The sequence below is a fragment of the Rutidosis leptorrhynchoides genome, chromosome 10 (genome assembly GCF_046630445.1).
Source record: "Rutidosis leptorrhynchoides isolate AG116_Rl617_1_P2 chromosome 10, CSIRO_AGI_Rlap_v1, whole genome shotgun sequence".
NCBI lineage: Eukaryota > Viridiplantae > Streptophyta > Magnoliopsida > Asterales > Asteraceae > Rutidosis > Rutidosis leptorrhynchoides.
In genome coordinates, this window is record NC_092342.1 from 146,145,074 (window position 1) to 146,159,033 (window position 13,960).

Here is a 13,960-nt window from a genome sequence, read left to right on the forward strand (position 1 = left end):
AATTGGATCATCCAAGATGGATTTTGGCTTACAATCTCACACAGGGACAGTTGGCTAGGCATTTAAGCTTATTGTTGGCCCTCAAAGTTGCAATAATCAGTCATGTTTTGGTAAGAGCGATTATCATTAATTCATTATAATATTGTTTGTTTCATTTGATTTATCAAATGGTTGGTCAAAAACTTTTAATTGCTTCATGGTTTCTTGATGGGTAGTCACTTCTTTTATAATTTATTACTTACTGAATATATCCTCTGTGTACCATAAAGTTGTCTTAAGTTTGAGGATCACACCAGATTATAGATATCGTCATATAGAGTTTATATATCTTGTTTTTGTTAGAATGTAGCATCAAAAGTCAACAAGGTCAAATTACCTTTTTTAGGTAATTTGACTTTAGGATCAGAAGCTGCAAACTTCATCATCTCCCAAATTAGTAATTCACAAGGAACATCTACAGCTGGACCAACGGATACAAATCTGACCACAAAAGAGCATCTTTTCCTTTTATACGAAAGTGGTTCCAAAAAGTGTTATGGAGCCTACTTAAAGTAGAAATAGCTGTTGTAGTTTAGGTGTTTAAAAACACTCATAGCAGCATGTAAAAAGACCAATTCAATTGTATCAAATATTTTCAATTCAATACAAGATCAGTTTGTAATTCAAAACATGGTATCAGAGCGGTGTTGCTGATCTGGGATCATAGCATACACTCTTAAAAGCTCAATCATCTACCAAAATTTAAATGACTTCCATGCCTAATGAAGGCGGCAGCCCACCATCTGTCCAATCCACCCACACAAGCCAAATCAATGATCTTACAAGTCAACTTGCTAGCTTGTTGAGAAACAATATGAGTTTCCAACAACCCAAAATCTCAGACACCCTGAAAATTAGCCTGAATTTAAACAGTTCCAACTATTCTCTATGGTCAAGAATGATGAAGGTAGCCATTGGAGGCAAATCCAAGGCTCTCCTTGCTCATTTGACACATAACCCACCTGAAAACAACCATGAAACTTATGAACAGTGGGAACAGGAAGATTTAATCGTTTTTTCATGGTTGATTCAAAACATTGAACCAAATCTTGCTAGCAACCTAACATCCTTCTCAACAGCAAAACTATTGTGGGATGCTCTTATTACAACATATAGTAGCGGTGGTGACAAGCTACAAATATATGATTTATATGTTAAAGCTACCGAAATCAAGCAAGGCAACATGAATCTCGAAGAACTTTGGATACGGTTGCAAGGAATCTGGGGAGACCTCGAAATCAAAGATCCAAATCCCATGGAATGTGCAGCCGACATCACAAGGTACAACAAAATTCGTGCTGAACACAAGCTTTTTCAATTTTTAAATGCACTTGACAAAAAGCATGATGCCATCAAAAGAGAACTCCTCCGTTTAACGCCGTTACCGACGGCGGAGGAGGCATATGCTGCTGTGCGAAAAGAGGCCGCCCACAGGCAAATCTTGGGGTTATCATCGGGTGGTCCTTCAACCGGTCAAGATATTGCAACTGGTTTAGTTGCAAATGACGGCAAAAGACACCCTCATCATCTAACCCATGCCAATCGGAACAGTAACTTGCAAAGAATAGATAAATCAAAACTTAAATGCTCAAGGTGTGGAAAGATGAGACACACCATAGAACAATGTTTTGAGATCAAAGGGTATCCGGAGTGGTGGATTAAACCTGGAAAGGCGGCGGCAGCCGTGGACAAGCCAACCACCACCATCACCGCCGATCAAGCTACTGCTACCACCACGGATCAAGGCTTCGGTGGTATAGCAACCACCACAGGTACAACACTAAAACCGTGTATCTCTCTGTTTTCAAACATAGAAAGCATAATAAATCATAGAGTTGATAAACCGATGAAAACACATAGAGATCATGAAACGGTGAGAGAATCAAAAGAGATTTTTTGGGATAATAAAAAGGTGGGTGGTGATAACTGGGTAAGAGGGAACCGGGTAAAAGGGAAAGGATATCCAAAATCAAAAGAGATTTTTTGGGAAAATAAAAAAGTGGGTGGAGATTACTGGAAAAAAGGGAAAGGATATCCCTTTCATCTAACACCGAATAAATTGAATGGATATATGGGTTACCCACTTAAGGATGTTAAAATTGAGCCGAAAAAAAATAATAAGCCCACAAGGGATGGGTGGATCAAGGTTAAAAAAGGCCCAACACATAAATCTGATCAAATGTGTATTGGGCTAGGCAGCCCAAAATTGGTTAAAAATGTTAGTGGGTCAGGCAGTTTATTAAATAGGCCAAAAGATGTAACAAAATTTAATAACCCTATTTCATGTCAAAATAAGTACTCGTTTTTAACTAAAATACCAACCGACCTTTCCGAAACAAATATCATTTCAAACAGTTTGAAGTCTAAATCTTGGATTCTAGATTGTGGAGCAACCGACACGATGACTTTTGACGAAAAAGATATTAGTTTTAAAACAAAACCTAGGAAAAATAAAATTCAAACGGCTAACGGGGAAATTATTCAAGTTAAAAGTGGGGGTACTATTGAGATTTCACCAACTATTAAATTACCTAATTGTCTATATATTCCAGCTTTGTCTCATAAGCTGTTATCGGTAAGTCATATTACAAAAGAATTAAACTGTAAAGTCCTCATGTATCCGACGTTCTGCATCTTGCAGGATATCCGGACAGGACTGTTGATTGGACGTGGCACTGAACAGGGAGGATTGTACTATGTGGACGAGGTTTCTCAACAAGGTACCGTGTGACTAGCTCACGGAACACCTACGAGAGAAGCCTGGTTATGGCATAGGAGATTGGGGCACCCGTCAGCCGGATATTTACATGCTTTATTTCCTAGTTTATTTCCATCAAATATTGTTTTGAACTGTGAAACTTGTATTTTGGCTAAGAGCCACCGCAGTACTTTTAAACCTAGTAATACTAGGAAAGATGTGCCTTTTGCTCTTATTCATTCTGATGTATGGGGTCCAGCTCCAGTTAATGGGGGAAAAAACCTTCGGTATTTTGTGATATTTATTGATGACCATACAAGAATGACATGGATTTATTTTTTGACTCATAAATCTGAAGTGTTTGAAAATTTTTCTCAATTTTATAAAATGATACAAACCCAGTTTAATAAAAACATACAAATTTTACGATCTGATAATGGAGGTGAGTTTGTCAATACTTCCATGAAACTTTTTTGCGAAAGTAATGGTATTATTCACCAAACATCTTGTGCCCATACTCCCGAACAAAATGGAGTAGCCGAACGGAAAAATCGGTTACTTTTAGAAATGACAAGAGCCTTATTAATTGAATCTAAAGTTCCAAAAAGTTTTTGGCCTGAAGCTCTTGCTTCCGCTACCTATCTTATTAACCGATTACCTACAAAAGTTTTGGGCACAAAAACCCCTAGAGATACCCTATCTCAATTTCACACCCTACCAACCTCTCTAAGCATCGAACCACGTATTTTTGGGTGCTCGGTTTTTGTTCACATTCCAAAGACTGAACGCACTAAGCTTGACCCCTGTGCTGAAAAATGTGTTATGGTTGGTTATGGAGTAAACCAAAAAGGATATCGATGTTATAGTCCAAGGAAGCGTCACGTCTTCACTACAATGAACTGTGACTTTATCGAAACTGAATATTTTTATAACACCCAACCTACGAGTGAGGGGGAGAAAGAGAGTAATGACACTCTAAGTTGGGTAACATGGACACCTAAGCCCCACAATATCCAAACTGAATCACCTAATCCTAGTCCCGAATCACCTAAATCACCTAATCCTAATCCCGAATCACCTAACTCTACTCCCGAATCATCCAATCCGAGTCCCGAATCACCCAATCCAAGTCCCGAATCACCAAACATTGAACCTAATGGAATTGAACCTAATGGAATTCCCTCAAATGATGAGGAAGATATTCAGACTAATGACACACCACTCAATAATGAATCCACTTCCGCTGAAACCACCGAAAGATATGTTTTACCACAACGAATAAATAGAGGTGTCCCACCTAAACGTTACTCTCCGGAAAAAGAAAATCAAAGATCAAGGTATCCTATTGCCAATATAGTACTAGGAAACCTATCAAGTGAAGCACAAAAATTCAACTCTGTCCTATACTCTGAAAAAATCCCAAACACGGTTGAACAAGCGTTAAAATCTGAAAAATGGAGGAAGGCGATGGAAGAAGAAATGGAAGCACTCAAGAAAAGTGATACATGGGAAAAATGTGTCATTCCTCAAGGAAAAAAACCAGTAGGGAATCGATGGGTGTTTACAATAAAATACAAACCAGATGGTACCATTGAAAGATACAAAGCTCGGTTAGTTGCCAAGGGTTATACTCAAACATATGGAATAGATTACTCCGAGACTTTCTCTCCAGTTGCGAAGATTGATACCATCAGGGTTCTTTTCTCAGTTGCTGCAAATAAAGAATGGCCACTTTACCAATTTGATGTAAAGAATGCCTTTCTACATGGTGAATTAAAAGAAGAAGTCTATATGGAAGCTCCTCCAGGATTCTCCGGAAACTTAAAAAATGGGGAAGCTTGTCGTCTTAAAAAATCTTTATATGGGCTAAAACAATCCCCACGGACTTGGTTTGGGAGATTTACGTTATTTATGAAAAAATACGATTTTAAACAAAGTAACTCGGATCATACTCTCTTTTTTAAACGAAAAGAAAATCTGATTACATGTTTAATCATTTACGTTGATGACATGATAATAACAGGAAATGACAAAGAAGAAATTTCAAACTTAAAATTGAACTTATTTAAAGAATTCGAAATGAAAGACTTGGGCAGACTTAAATACTTTTTGGGAATTGAGGTTTTACGATCCCAACAGGGAATATTTATCTGTCAAAAGAAGTATGTTCTCGATTTTCTTGCAGAAACAGGTATGATTGATTGCAAACCAGCCGATACACCAATGATTCCAAATCAAAAACTATATATGGAAGAAGAAGGTGATCTGGCTGATAAAGGGCAATACCAAAGAATAGTGGGAAAATTAATCTATCTTGCTCACACTCGACCTGATATAGCACATGCAGTTGGAGTTGTGAGTCAATTCATGCACCAACCACAGGTCCATCACATGGAGGCTGTAATGAGAATTCTCAGATATTTGAAGAAAACAGCAGACCATGGAGTTGTTTTTAAGAGGCATGGGCACCTGAAGACTAAAATATATACAGATGCAAGTTGGGGTGGAGAAAAAGGGGACAAAAAATCTACATCCGGATTCTTCACAATTGTCGGGGGTAACTTGGTTGCATGGAGAAGTAAGAAACAAAAGGTTGTTAGTCTTTCAAGTGCAGAATCCGAATTCAGAGGAATAGCAAAAGGGGTAGTGGAGGCCTTATGGATCAAAAAGCTACTGACAGAGATTGGTTTCCCACCACAAGAAGCTATTCAAATCCTGTGTGACAATGAAGCAGCAATCGCTATTTCAGAGAACCTTGTTCAACATGATCGAACTAAGCATGTTGAAATTGATCGACATTTTATCAGACAAAAATTAGATGACGAAATCATTTCTCTTCCATCAATCAGAACAGAAGATCAGCTAGCTGACATCCTCACCAAATCTGTCAATGGGAGACTCTTCAGTGAAGTACTTGGCAAGTTGAATATTGGAAATCCCACTATTCAACTTGAAGGGGAGTGTTAGAATGTAGCATCAAAAGTCAACAAGGTCAAATTACCTTTTTTAGGTAATTTGACTTTAGGATCAGAAGCTGCAAACTTCATCATCTCCCAAATTAGTAATTCACAAGGAACATCTACAGCTGGACCAACGGATACAAATCTGACCACAAAACAGCATCTTTTCCTTTTATACAAAAGTGGTTCCAAAAAGTGTTATGGAGCCTACTTAAAGTAGAAATAGCTGTTGTAGTTTAGGTGTTTAAAAACACTCATAGCAGCATGTAAAAAGACCAATTCAATTGTATCAAATATTTTCAATTCAATACAAGATCAGTTTGTAATTCAAAACAGTTTTGCAATTGCCATTATAGCTAGTATAAAAGCTAAATCTCCTTACATTTTAATATCAATACTTTTACTATCGTATGTACATTTGAGAGATTTTACTATTGGTCTTGGTTGTTAATCATGCAACCTTGGCATTTAAAAATTAAACACTCATTTAGAGAGACATGTAGAATAGCGTTCGCCGAATGTAAGTTAGCGTTCGCCGAATGTATGTTATCGTTCGCCGAATGTATGTTACCGCTCGTCGAATGCATGTTAACGCTCGTCAAATCGATGTTACGGTTCAACGAATGTATGTTATCGTTTGCAGATATGTTACCCTTCATCGAATGTATGTTACCCTTTATCGAATGTATGTTACCGTTTGCTAAATGTATGTTACCGTTTGTCGAATGTATGTTACCGTTCGTCGCATGTATGTTATCATTCGTGTTATCGTTCGTCGAATGTATGTTAGCATTCATGAAATGTATTACTATCCGTCGAATGTACGTTACCTTTCGTTGAATGTATATTATCATTCATCTTCAAATGTATGTTATCCTTCGTCGAATGTATGTAATCGCTAGCCGAATGTATGTTATCGCTCGCCGAATGTATGTTATCGTCCGCCGAATGTATGTTAGCGTTCGCCGAATGTATGTTATCGTTCGCCGAATGTATGTTACCGCTCGTCGAATGCATGTTACCACTCGTCAAATCGATGTTACGGTTCAACGAAAGTATGTTACCGTTTGCCGAATTTATGTTACCCTTCATCGAATGTATGTTACCGTTCATCCAATGTATGTTACCGTTCGTCGAATGTATGTTATCATTCTTGTTATCGTTCGTCGAATGTATGTTAGCATTCATGAAATGTATTACTATCCGTCGAATGTACGTTACCTTTCGTTGAATGTATATTATCATTCATCTTCAAATGTATGTTATCCTTCGTCGAATGTATGTTATCGTTCGTCTTCAAACGTATGTTTTCGAACGTCAAAGACGACAAAATCAAGATCAACACAACAAAAAAGACCTCATCTGAATACATCTTTGACTATGACACTAACTATAATAAATTAGAAGAAAAACTAACTGTATGAATCAACATGTACAAACACCTAATAATTGAAACACAAATTGTAACGGGATAATAAGAAATTAGAATAAAATACTAACTATATGTATTAACATGTGTAAACACCTGGTGATTGAAAAACAATTATCATTCATCATTCATCATTCATCATTCATCATTATGATAATAGCAAATAAAAAATGCAACATACATTAAACAATAAAATACTGAAGAAATAAGCATCATAATAATGCAATTCCATTCTGTTGCAGCCTAAGCAATAATAGATGGCTTAGAAGCAGTTAGACCTCTTTTTAGCCAAGCTCTCACTTCACTTTTCCATTTGTTCCTTCAACCTACTCGCAAGAAGCTTCTGGTATGCAGCCGCCTCTGACTTCACAATTTTATGCTCCTTCAATTATAGCCTACGAATCAAATCCCAAACCTAGTATTTTAAATCAAATTTGCCCTAATTGTGTAATGCGAAATCTAGATTAAAACATAAGTAAGATGGAGGGGAGCATACCATTGTTTGAACCAGATAACAGCAGGGGAGCAACCATCTTCTTCTCAACATGACGTACAATCTTGCAACTAACAAGTTTTTGGCTAAGACCATATATAAAGTATATGCCGTGAGAATTATAACTTGTCATCTTTAACAAATCCAACAAGATCAAGAAACATAAAGTACACCAATATAAGAATACATAGCTATATATACCTTATGTTAAAGCTTCTGAAGCAAACTAGAAATTACCTATTACCTATCAACAATAATCAACCAATCAAAAACAAAATGCTCAAGCTCGATTCAGAGTTTGTCCGTAAGTACAACAAGCATTTAAAGTTACAAAACTGACTTAAGATACATTGATGCAGAATAATGCAAATGTCAAAACTAGTAAGTCAATCTGGACATAACAGCAAAAAACAAATACATGCTAAGCAAAAAATGCAAGCTGATGCAAGCTGATCAAATCATAAGCACAATGAGAAAAAACTTAAAGCACAATGAGAAAAAACTTAGGACGGATATTATAATCTAGTGATTTAATTTAACACAATATTTTTCAAGCATAAACTGCATATAATATGGATAAATGCATTCATAAATCTCGATTTACTTAAATAAGAAAATATACTCACAATTTGTACTCAGACAAACCCTTATATTTTTAAAACATACATACATAATACATAAACCTAATAATATGAATGAGTATAAATTTTAATTTATATGCTAGCTCTAAGGTCGGTAATAATAGATGCAATAGAGAGAGTATTATCAATAAAGGATCAGAAACACCAACAAATAAATATCAAACTTGAGTTTAATTATTACATACAATAATGGTGCTAATAATTAGTGCACAATTGATTGTTTGAGAAGGCGTGTGATATTGAATGGAGGAAGCCATAGAAATCAGTTTTGTAGCAATTAGAAATTCACTAACCTGGAATTGATAATGAACTTGATTTCAAAAATAAGAATCGATGAATCATAAAAGAGTGGGCACGAGAATTAGGTTATTAACTGTAGATGAGGATTTGTAGCGGTGATAATCGATGAATTCTATGAGAGTCAGAGAAGATACGCAAGTTAACTAGTAAAAAATGACCAGAATACCCTTATTCCGAGTAAACAGAATACATCGCAGACCAGAGGAAGAAGGTGGGGAAGAAGGTGGAGCGGAGGTTGATGACTGAGATGTGTGGCTGGATGATTACATATCCGCTAAGCTCCAAGACACCTGCTTAGCGCTTGATCTTTAATATATATATATATATATATATATATATATATATATATATATATATATATATATGTGTGTGTGTGTGTGTGTGTGTTAAATGGGGGTTTTGTATTGCAAGAGCAATAGATAATGTGGATTTACGTCAAATAAAGGAAAGAAAGGATGCTGGTTCGGTTGGGGATTTTATATGTAAACAGATCTTATTTAAGAGCGTCTTTTCAAATGTCTTTGAGTGTTTGAACATGAACATCGAGGTCGGTAATCCCTCTATTCGCGAAATGTACCTAAGTGTCACATAAGTGCCACTAAGGTTAAACATATGATTACACTACGAGACTTAAACCTGTAGTTGCACCCGCGCATACCGAATACATTAAGTGGTCCAATTCGTTAATGGACCATTATCACGATTCTAAGCCAATCTAAGGGATCAATTTAGAATAGTGGGTCTATTTAACTAAGCCCGTAAGAGTTCTTAACAAAAAGATTTTAAAAAAAGAGTATCAGTCTTTGGTCCAGACCAGGCCGCCGGCTATTGTTATCCTGTCTCCGGCTGGCCATAGACATCCGCCGGCTCAACCAAGCCTTTACCATACTTTTGTAACTTATTGTTCTTTAGTTCTGCCACCAGCTAGACATAGACAGCCGCAGACTTGGATTGTTCATAGACAGAAACTAGTTCTAATTATCATAGACAGTGTTCAAAATAGTTTTCTAATTTAAAGGTCCTGGTCCGCTGGCCTCGTCATTCAGGTCGCCGGCCCTACCCAGCTAAGTGTCAAATCTGGTTTACAGTTTATCCCCTTTTCACTCAAAATAACACCTTAAGAGTGTTTAGCTACTCATTAAATGAAAACAGTTAATAAAGCAAAAAAACAAAGTATTCATTAAGAGCAATAATAAGTAAACGAGAATTCTACCTTAAATAAAGATGACCAAAGGAGATAAGCTGGAAAATAACTTTAATAGTCTTGAATGAAAAGTACAAAACTCGGTTTTGCACCGAAAAATAACTTGAATCATCAAATAAGAATACTTGAAAATAACTTTGATAATGTAAATTGAATAGAAACTAGAACATAATTTTGACAGAAACTAAACCTAATCTAAAACACATTAAATCTTTTGCTATCTGAAAAATAGAATCGAGGTCTCTTTATATGGGCGTCGACCTAGCTTAGCACGCCGTCAGTCTGGAATGGCGGTGGGACTAAAGCCGAAATCTTGAATTTGATGGGCGTCGTCTTCAGTTATGGAAAATGTATTCTGTATGTTAACTAGCACGCTCAGCCGGCGACTTAATAATCAAGGCCGCCGTCCTAAGAGATGCTTTCCATTTTTACTGAGACGCGTAAATCTTTTTCGTAAATAACCTCGTTGGCTTTGACTTCTTGGCCGCCATCCTGAGCTACTTCAAGAACTTTTTTCATTAAACCTGAATATCTGTTATTTAATTTGGCCGTCGTGTTGGTGATCTACGCCGTCGTATTGAGCTTTGCACGGGAATTATTCTGTTGCTGTTTTTGAATTTAAATTGACTTTCGTTTGACTTTAGTGAGGCCACCGGCCTGGGAGATAAGGCCGCCGTCCTAGGCAGTTTCTCAGGTATTCTTTGACTTCTTCATTTTATTGTATTTTAGGCTTATTTTTTCCATAATTGTACCTGTAAAGATCAAAAACAACTTTTTCACACGGTTAGTAGCCTTTGGTCATTTTCCCTCCAATAGGCAAAGGAATAGGTCATAGTTGTGCGAATTTGAGGAAGATAGCTCCGTAAAAGGGTATAAAAATATGTATAATTCCGGTACTATCAACTACTCAACTTCTCTTTCAAAATCCGAAACACCATCTCTTGTTCACTTACCCACACAAAATTCACGTTTTAATGAGTCAACTTAGTGAAAGGGGAACCAATTTTAGAGAAGTCTTGAATAAATCTTCGAAAGTACCCAGCCAAACCTAGGAAACTACGAATTTATGTCGGTGTGGTCTGACATTCCCATCTCTCAATTGTTGAAATCTTCTCGGGGTCTACTTGAGTACCCGCGACCATCACAATATGAGACGAGAAATTGAACCCTTCTTAGCCAAAATTCTCACTTCGAGAATTTCGCATAAAATTTCTCCACACGCAAAGTCTCCTAAACTTCCTATAAATGCTTCGCATATTGCGCTTCATTGCAAGAATAAATAAGAATATCATCAATGAATACAATAACCAACCGATATAACATAGGTTGGCATACCCGATTAATTATGTCCATAAATGATGTCGGCGCATTCGTAAGCCCAAAGGGCATCACTACTTATTCATAATGCCCATATCGAGTACGAAACATTGTCTTCTCTATATCTTCTTCCAAGAACCTCACTTGATGAAACCCGGAGTGCAAGTCAATTTTTGAGAAAATCTTGCTCCTTGGAGTTGATCAAATAAATCATCAATCTGTGGTAATGAATAACGGTTTCTGATCGTCACTTTTTTCAATTAACGGTAATCAATGATGTTGGTTGAATGTTGGTTAATGGACTAAACGACAAAGTTAAGTATGATACTTAACCAAAGAATATGTTTTGATGATGACACATACATATGCATAAGTGATGATCGACATCTTAACATAAAACAAGCAAGGTCACTAATCCATACTTGATCTTGCAAATGATCAAGTCAAACAAAACTTAAAGAATGAAAATAAAGGTCAGTAAAATACACGGTTAAGGTACGGTCGACCGCATACCCAGTCGTAGAAGCCCAGACTGAATTGCAATGCAGTTTTGTGAAAACTAGTTGCATGGTCGCCACCACGGTCAACCGCAGTGCGACCGCAGTTTTCTCTTTCACCATTTTTGATCAAATTTAGTTTGACTAGTTCCCGATATCTATAATTCATGAAACCTTTTTCAATACGCTTAGAATAGATGTCCTTTCCATACTCAATTGAGTTTTGGTCATAAAAACACTAATCCTGGTTAATTACGCTTAATTACATCTTAATGACAAATTAACCAAGATTAGGCATAACACATAAGTGTTAATCAATAACTTGTGATCTTAAAACTTATCTAGATATCCTTTGTATGATCACCAAGTACCAACACACTTAAGCTAATGTCACTAGAATAATAATTACAATCAAAGATGACTTTGTGATTAATTAAGGCTAAATGAAGAACAATACTTTCAAATGTAACTAGTAAAGACTTGTAATCCTAGAATACACTTAGATATATTTAGGATGGTCACCAATGTGAAGACCCGTCCTAATCCATCCGGACGAAGTCCATATCGATTATAAATGATTCGCAACAGTTGATTACATCGCGAGGTACTTGACCTCTATATGATACATTTTACAAACATTGCATTCGTTTTTGAAAAGACAATCTTTAATTACATCGAAAGTTGACAACATACATACCACTTCGCCATATATATTACTATAATTGACTTAATAATAATCTTGATGAACTCAATGACTCGAATGCAACGTCTTTTGAAATATGTCATGAATGACTCCAAGTAATATCTCTAAGATGAGCAAATGCACAGCGGAAGATTTCTTTCATACCTGAGAATAAACATGCTTTAAAGTGTCAACCAAAAGGTTAGTGAGTTCATTAGTTTAACATAAATAATTATTTCCATCATTTTAATAGACCACAAGAATTTCATTTCCATTTCTCATAAATATACGTTCCATGCATAGAGACGAAAATCATTCATATGGATTGAACACCTGGTAACCGACATTCACAATATGCATATAAGAATATCCCCATCATTCCGGGATCCTCCTTCGGACATGATATAAATTTCAAAGTACTAAAATATCCGGTACTTTGGATGGGGCTTGTTGAGCCCGATAGATCTATCTTTAGAGTTCGCGTCAATTAGGGTGTCTGTTCCCTAATTCTTAGATTACCAGACTTAATAAAATGGGGCATATTTGATTTCAATCATTCAACCATATAATGTAGTTTCGATTACTTGTGTCTATTTCGTAAAACATTTATAAAAGCGCATGCATTCTCAGTCCAAAAAATATATATTGCAAAAGCATTAAAAAGGGGAGTAATGAAACTCACGCATATAAATATTGTAAAACAGTTAATAAAGCATTTGCATGTATTCTCAGCCCAAAAATGTAATGAGTAAAAAGGGAGCAAATGAACTCACGCATATAAATATTTTAAAACAGTTAATAAAGCATTTATATGTATTCTCAGCCCAAAAATGTAATGAGTAAAAAGGGAGCAAATGAACTCACGCATATAAATATTGTAAAACAGTTAATAAAGCATTTGCATGTATTCTCAGCCCAAAAATGTAATGAGTAAAAAGGGAGCAAATGAAACTCACGCATATAAATATTGTAAAACAGTTAATAAAACAGTTGCATGTATTCTCAGCCCCAAAAATTTAAAGAGTAAAAGGGGAGCAAATGAAACTCACGCATATAAATATTGTAAAACAGTTAATAAAACAGTTGCATGTATTCTCAGCCCCAAAAATGTAAAGAGTAAAAGGGGAGCAAATGAAACTCACCTAATGTATTTTGTAGTAAAAATACATATGACTATATTGAACAATTGAACAATGCAGGGTTGGCCTCGGATTCACGAACCTATATCATTTGTATATATATTAATACATATAATCGTACTTTTGATATATTATTATTATTGATATAATATTTATATCAATAACTTATTTACTTCATTATATTTTCATTTTGTTTGTTTTAAATAAAGGTATAAATTTTTGTTATGTTATATGAAATAAATATATTTATATTATTCGTTTGTTAAAACAGTATTTTAGTAATACGAAATATTATTTAAGATGATAAAATAATTATAATACTGATGTTATGCGAGGTGTATATAAAATAGCTTAAATTTTACCAGGGAAATACTATTAAATACGATACAATTTTACACAAGATATTTATTTATTTAGAGAATGGATATACTTAAACCTTGCTACAACACTTATAGGCAGTGTACCTAATCGTACAGTAGTGTAGTTTTTAGTAAGTCCGGTTCGTTCCACAGGGAAAATCTTTAAACAAAGCTTAACGCTATATTAGTTTACTTTTATAAA

General features: G+C 35.6%; 1 long non-coding RNA gene across 3 annotated transcripts; it reads right to left on the minus strand.

Annotated features, from left to right (window-relative positions):
* Positions 1-7,260: 7,260 nt before the first annotated feature.
* LOC139873406 (uncharacterized) lies at positions 7,261-8,830 on the minus strand. 3 transcript variants are annotated; one of them, XR_011767334.1, is made up of 5 exons: positions 8,554-8,830; positions 7,960-8,010; positions 7,821-7,863; positions 7,623-7,705; positions 7,261-7,521 (listed from the first exon to the last, which is right to left on the minus strand). It is a non-coding gene; the product is annotated as an uncharacterized lncRNA (long non-coding RNA). The 3 variants fall into 3 exon arrangements; XR_011767333.1 differs by lacking the exon at positions 7,960-8,010; XR_011767332.1 differs by lacking the exons at positions 7,821-7,863; positions 7,960-8,010.
* Between the last annotated feature and the right edge of the window lie 5,130 nt (positions 8,831-13,960).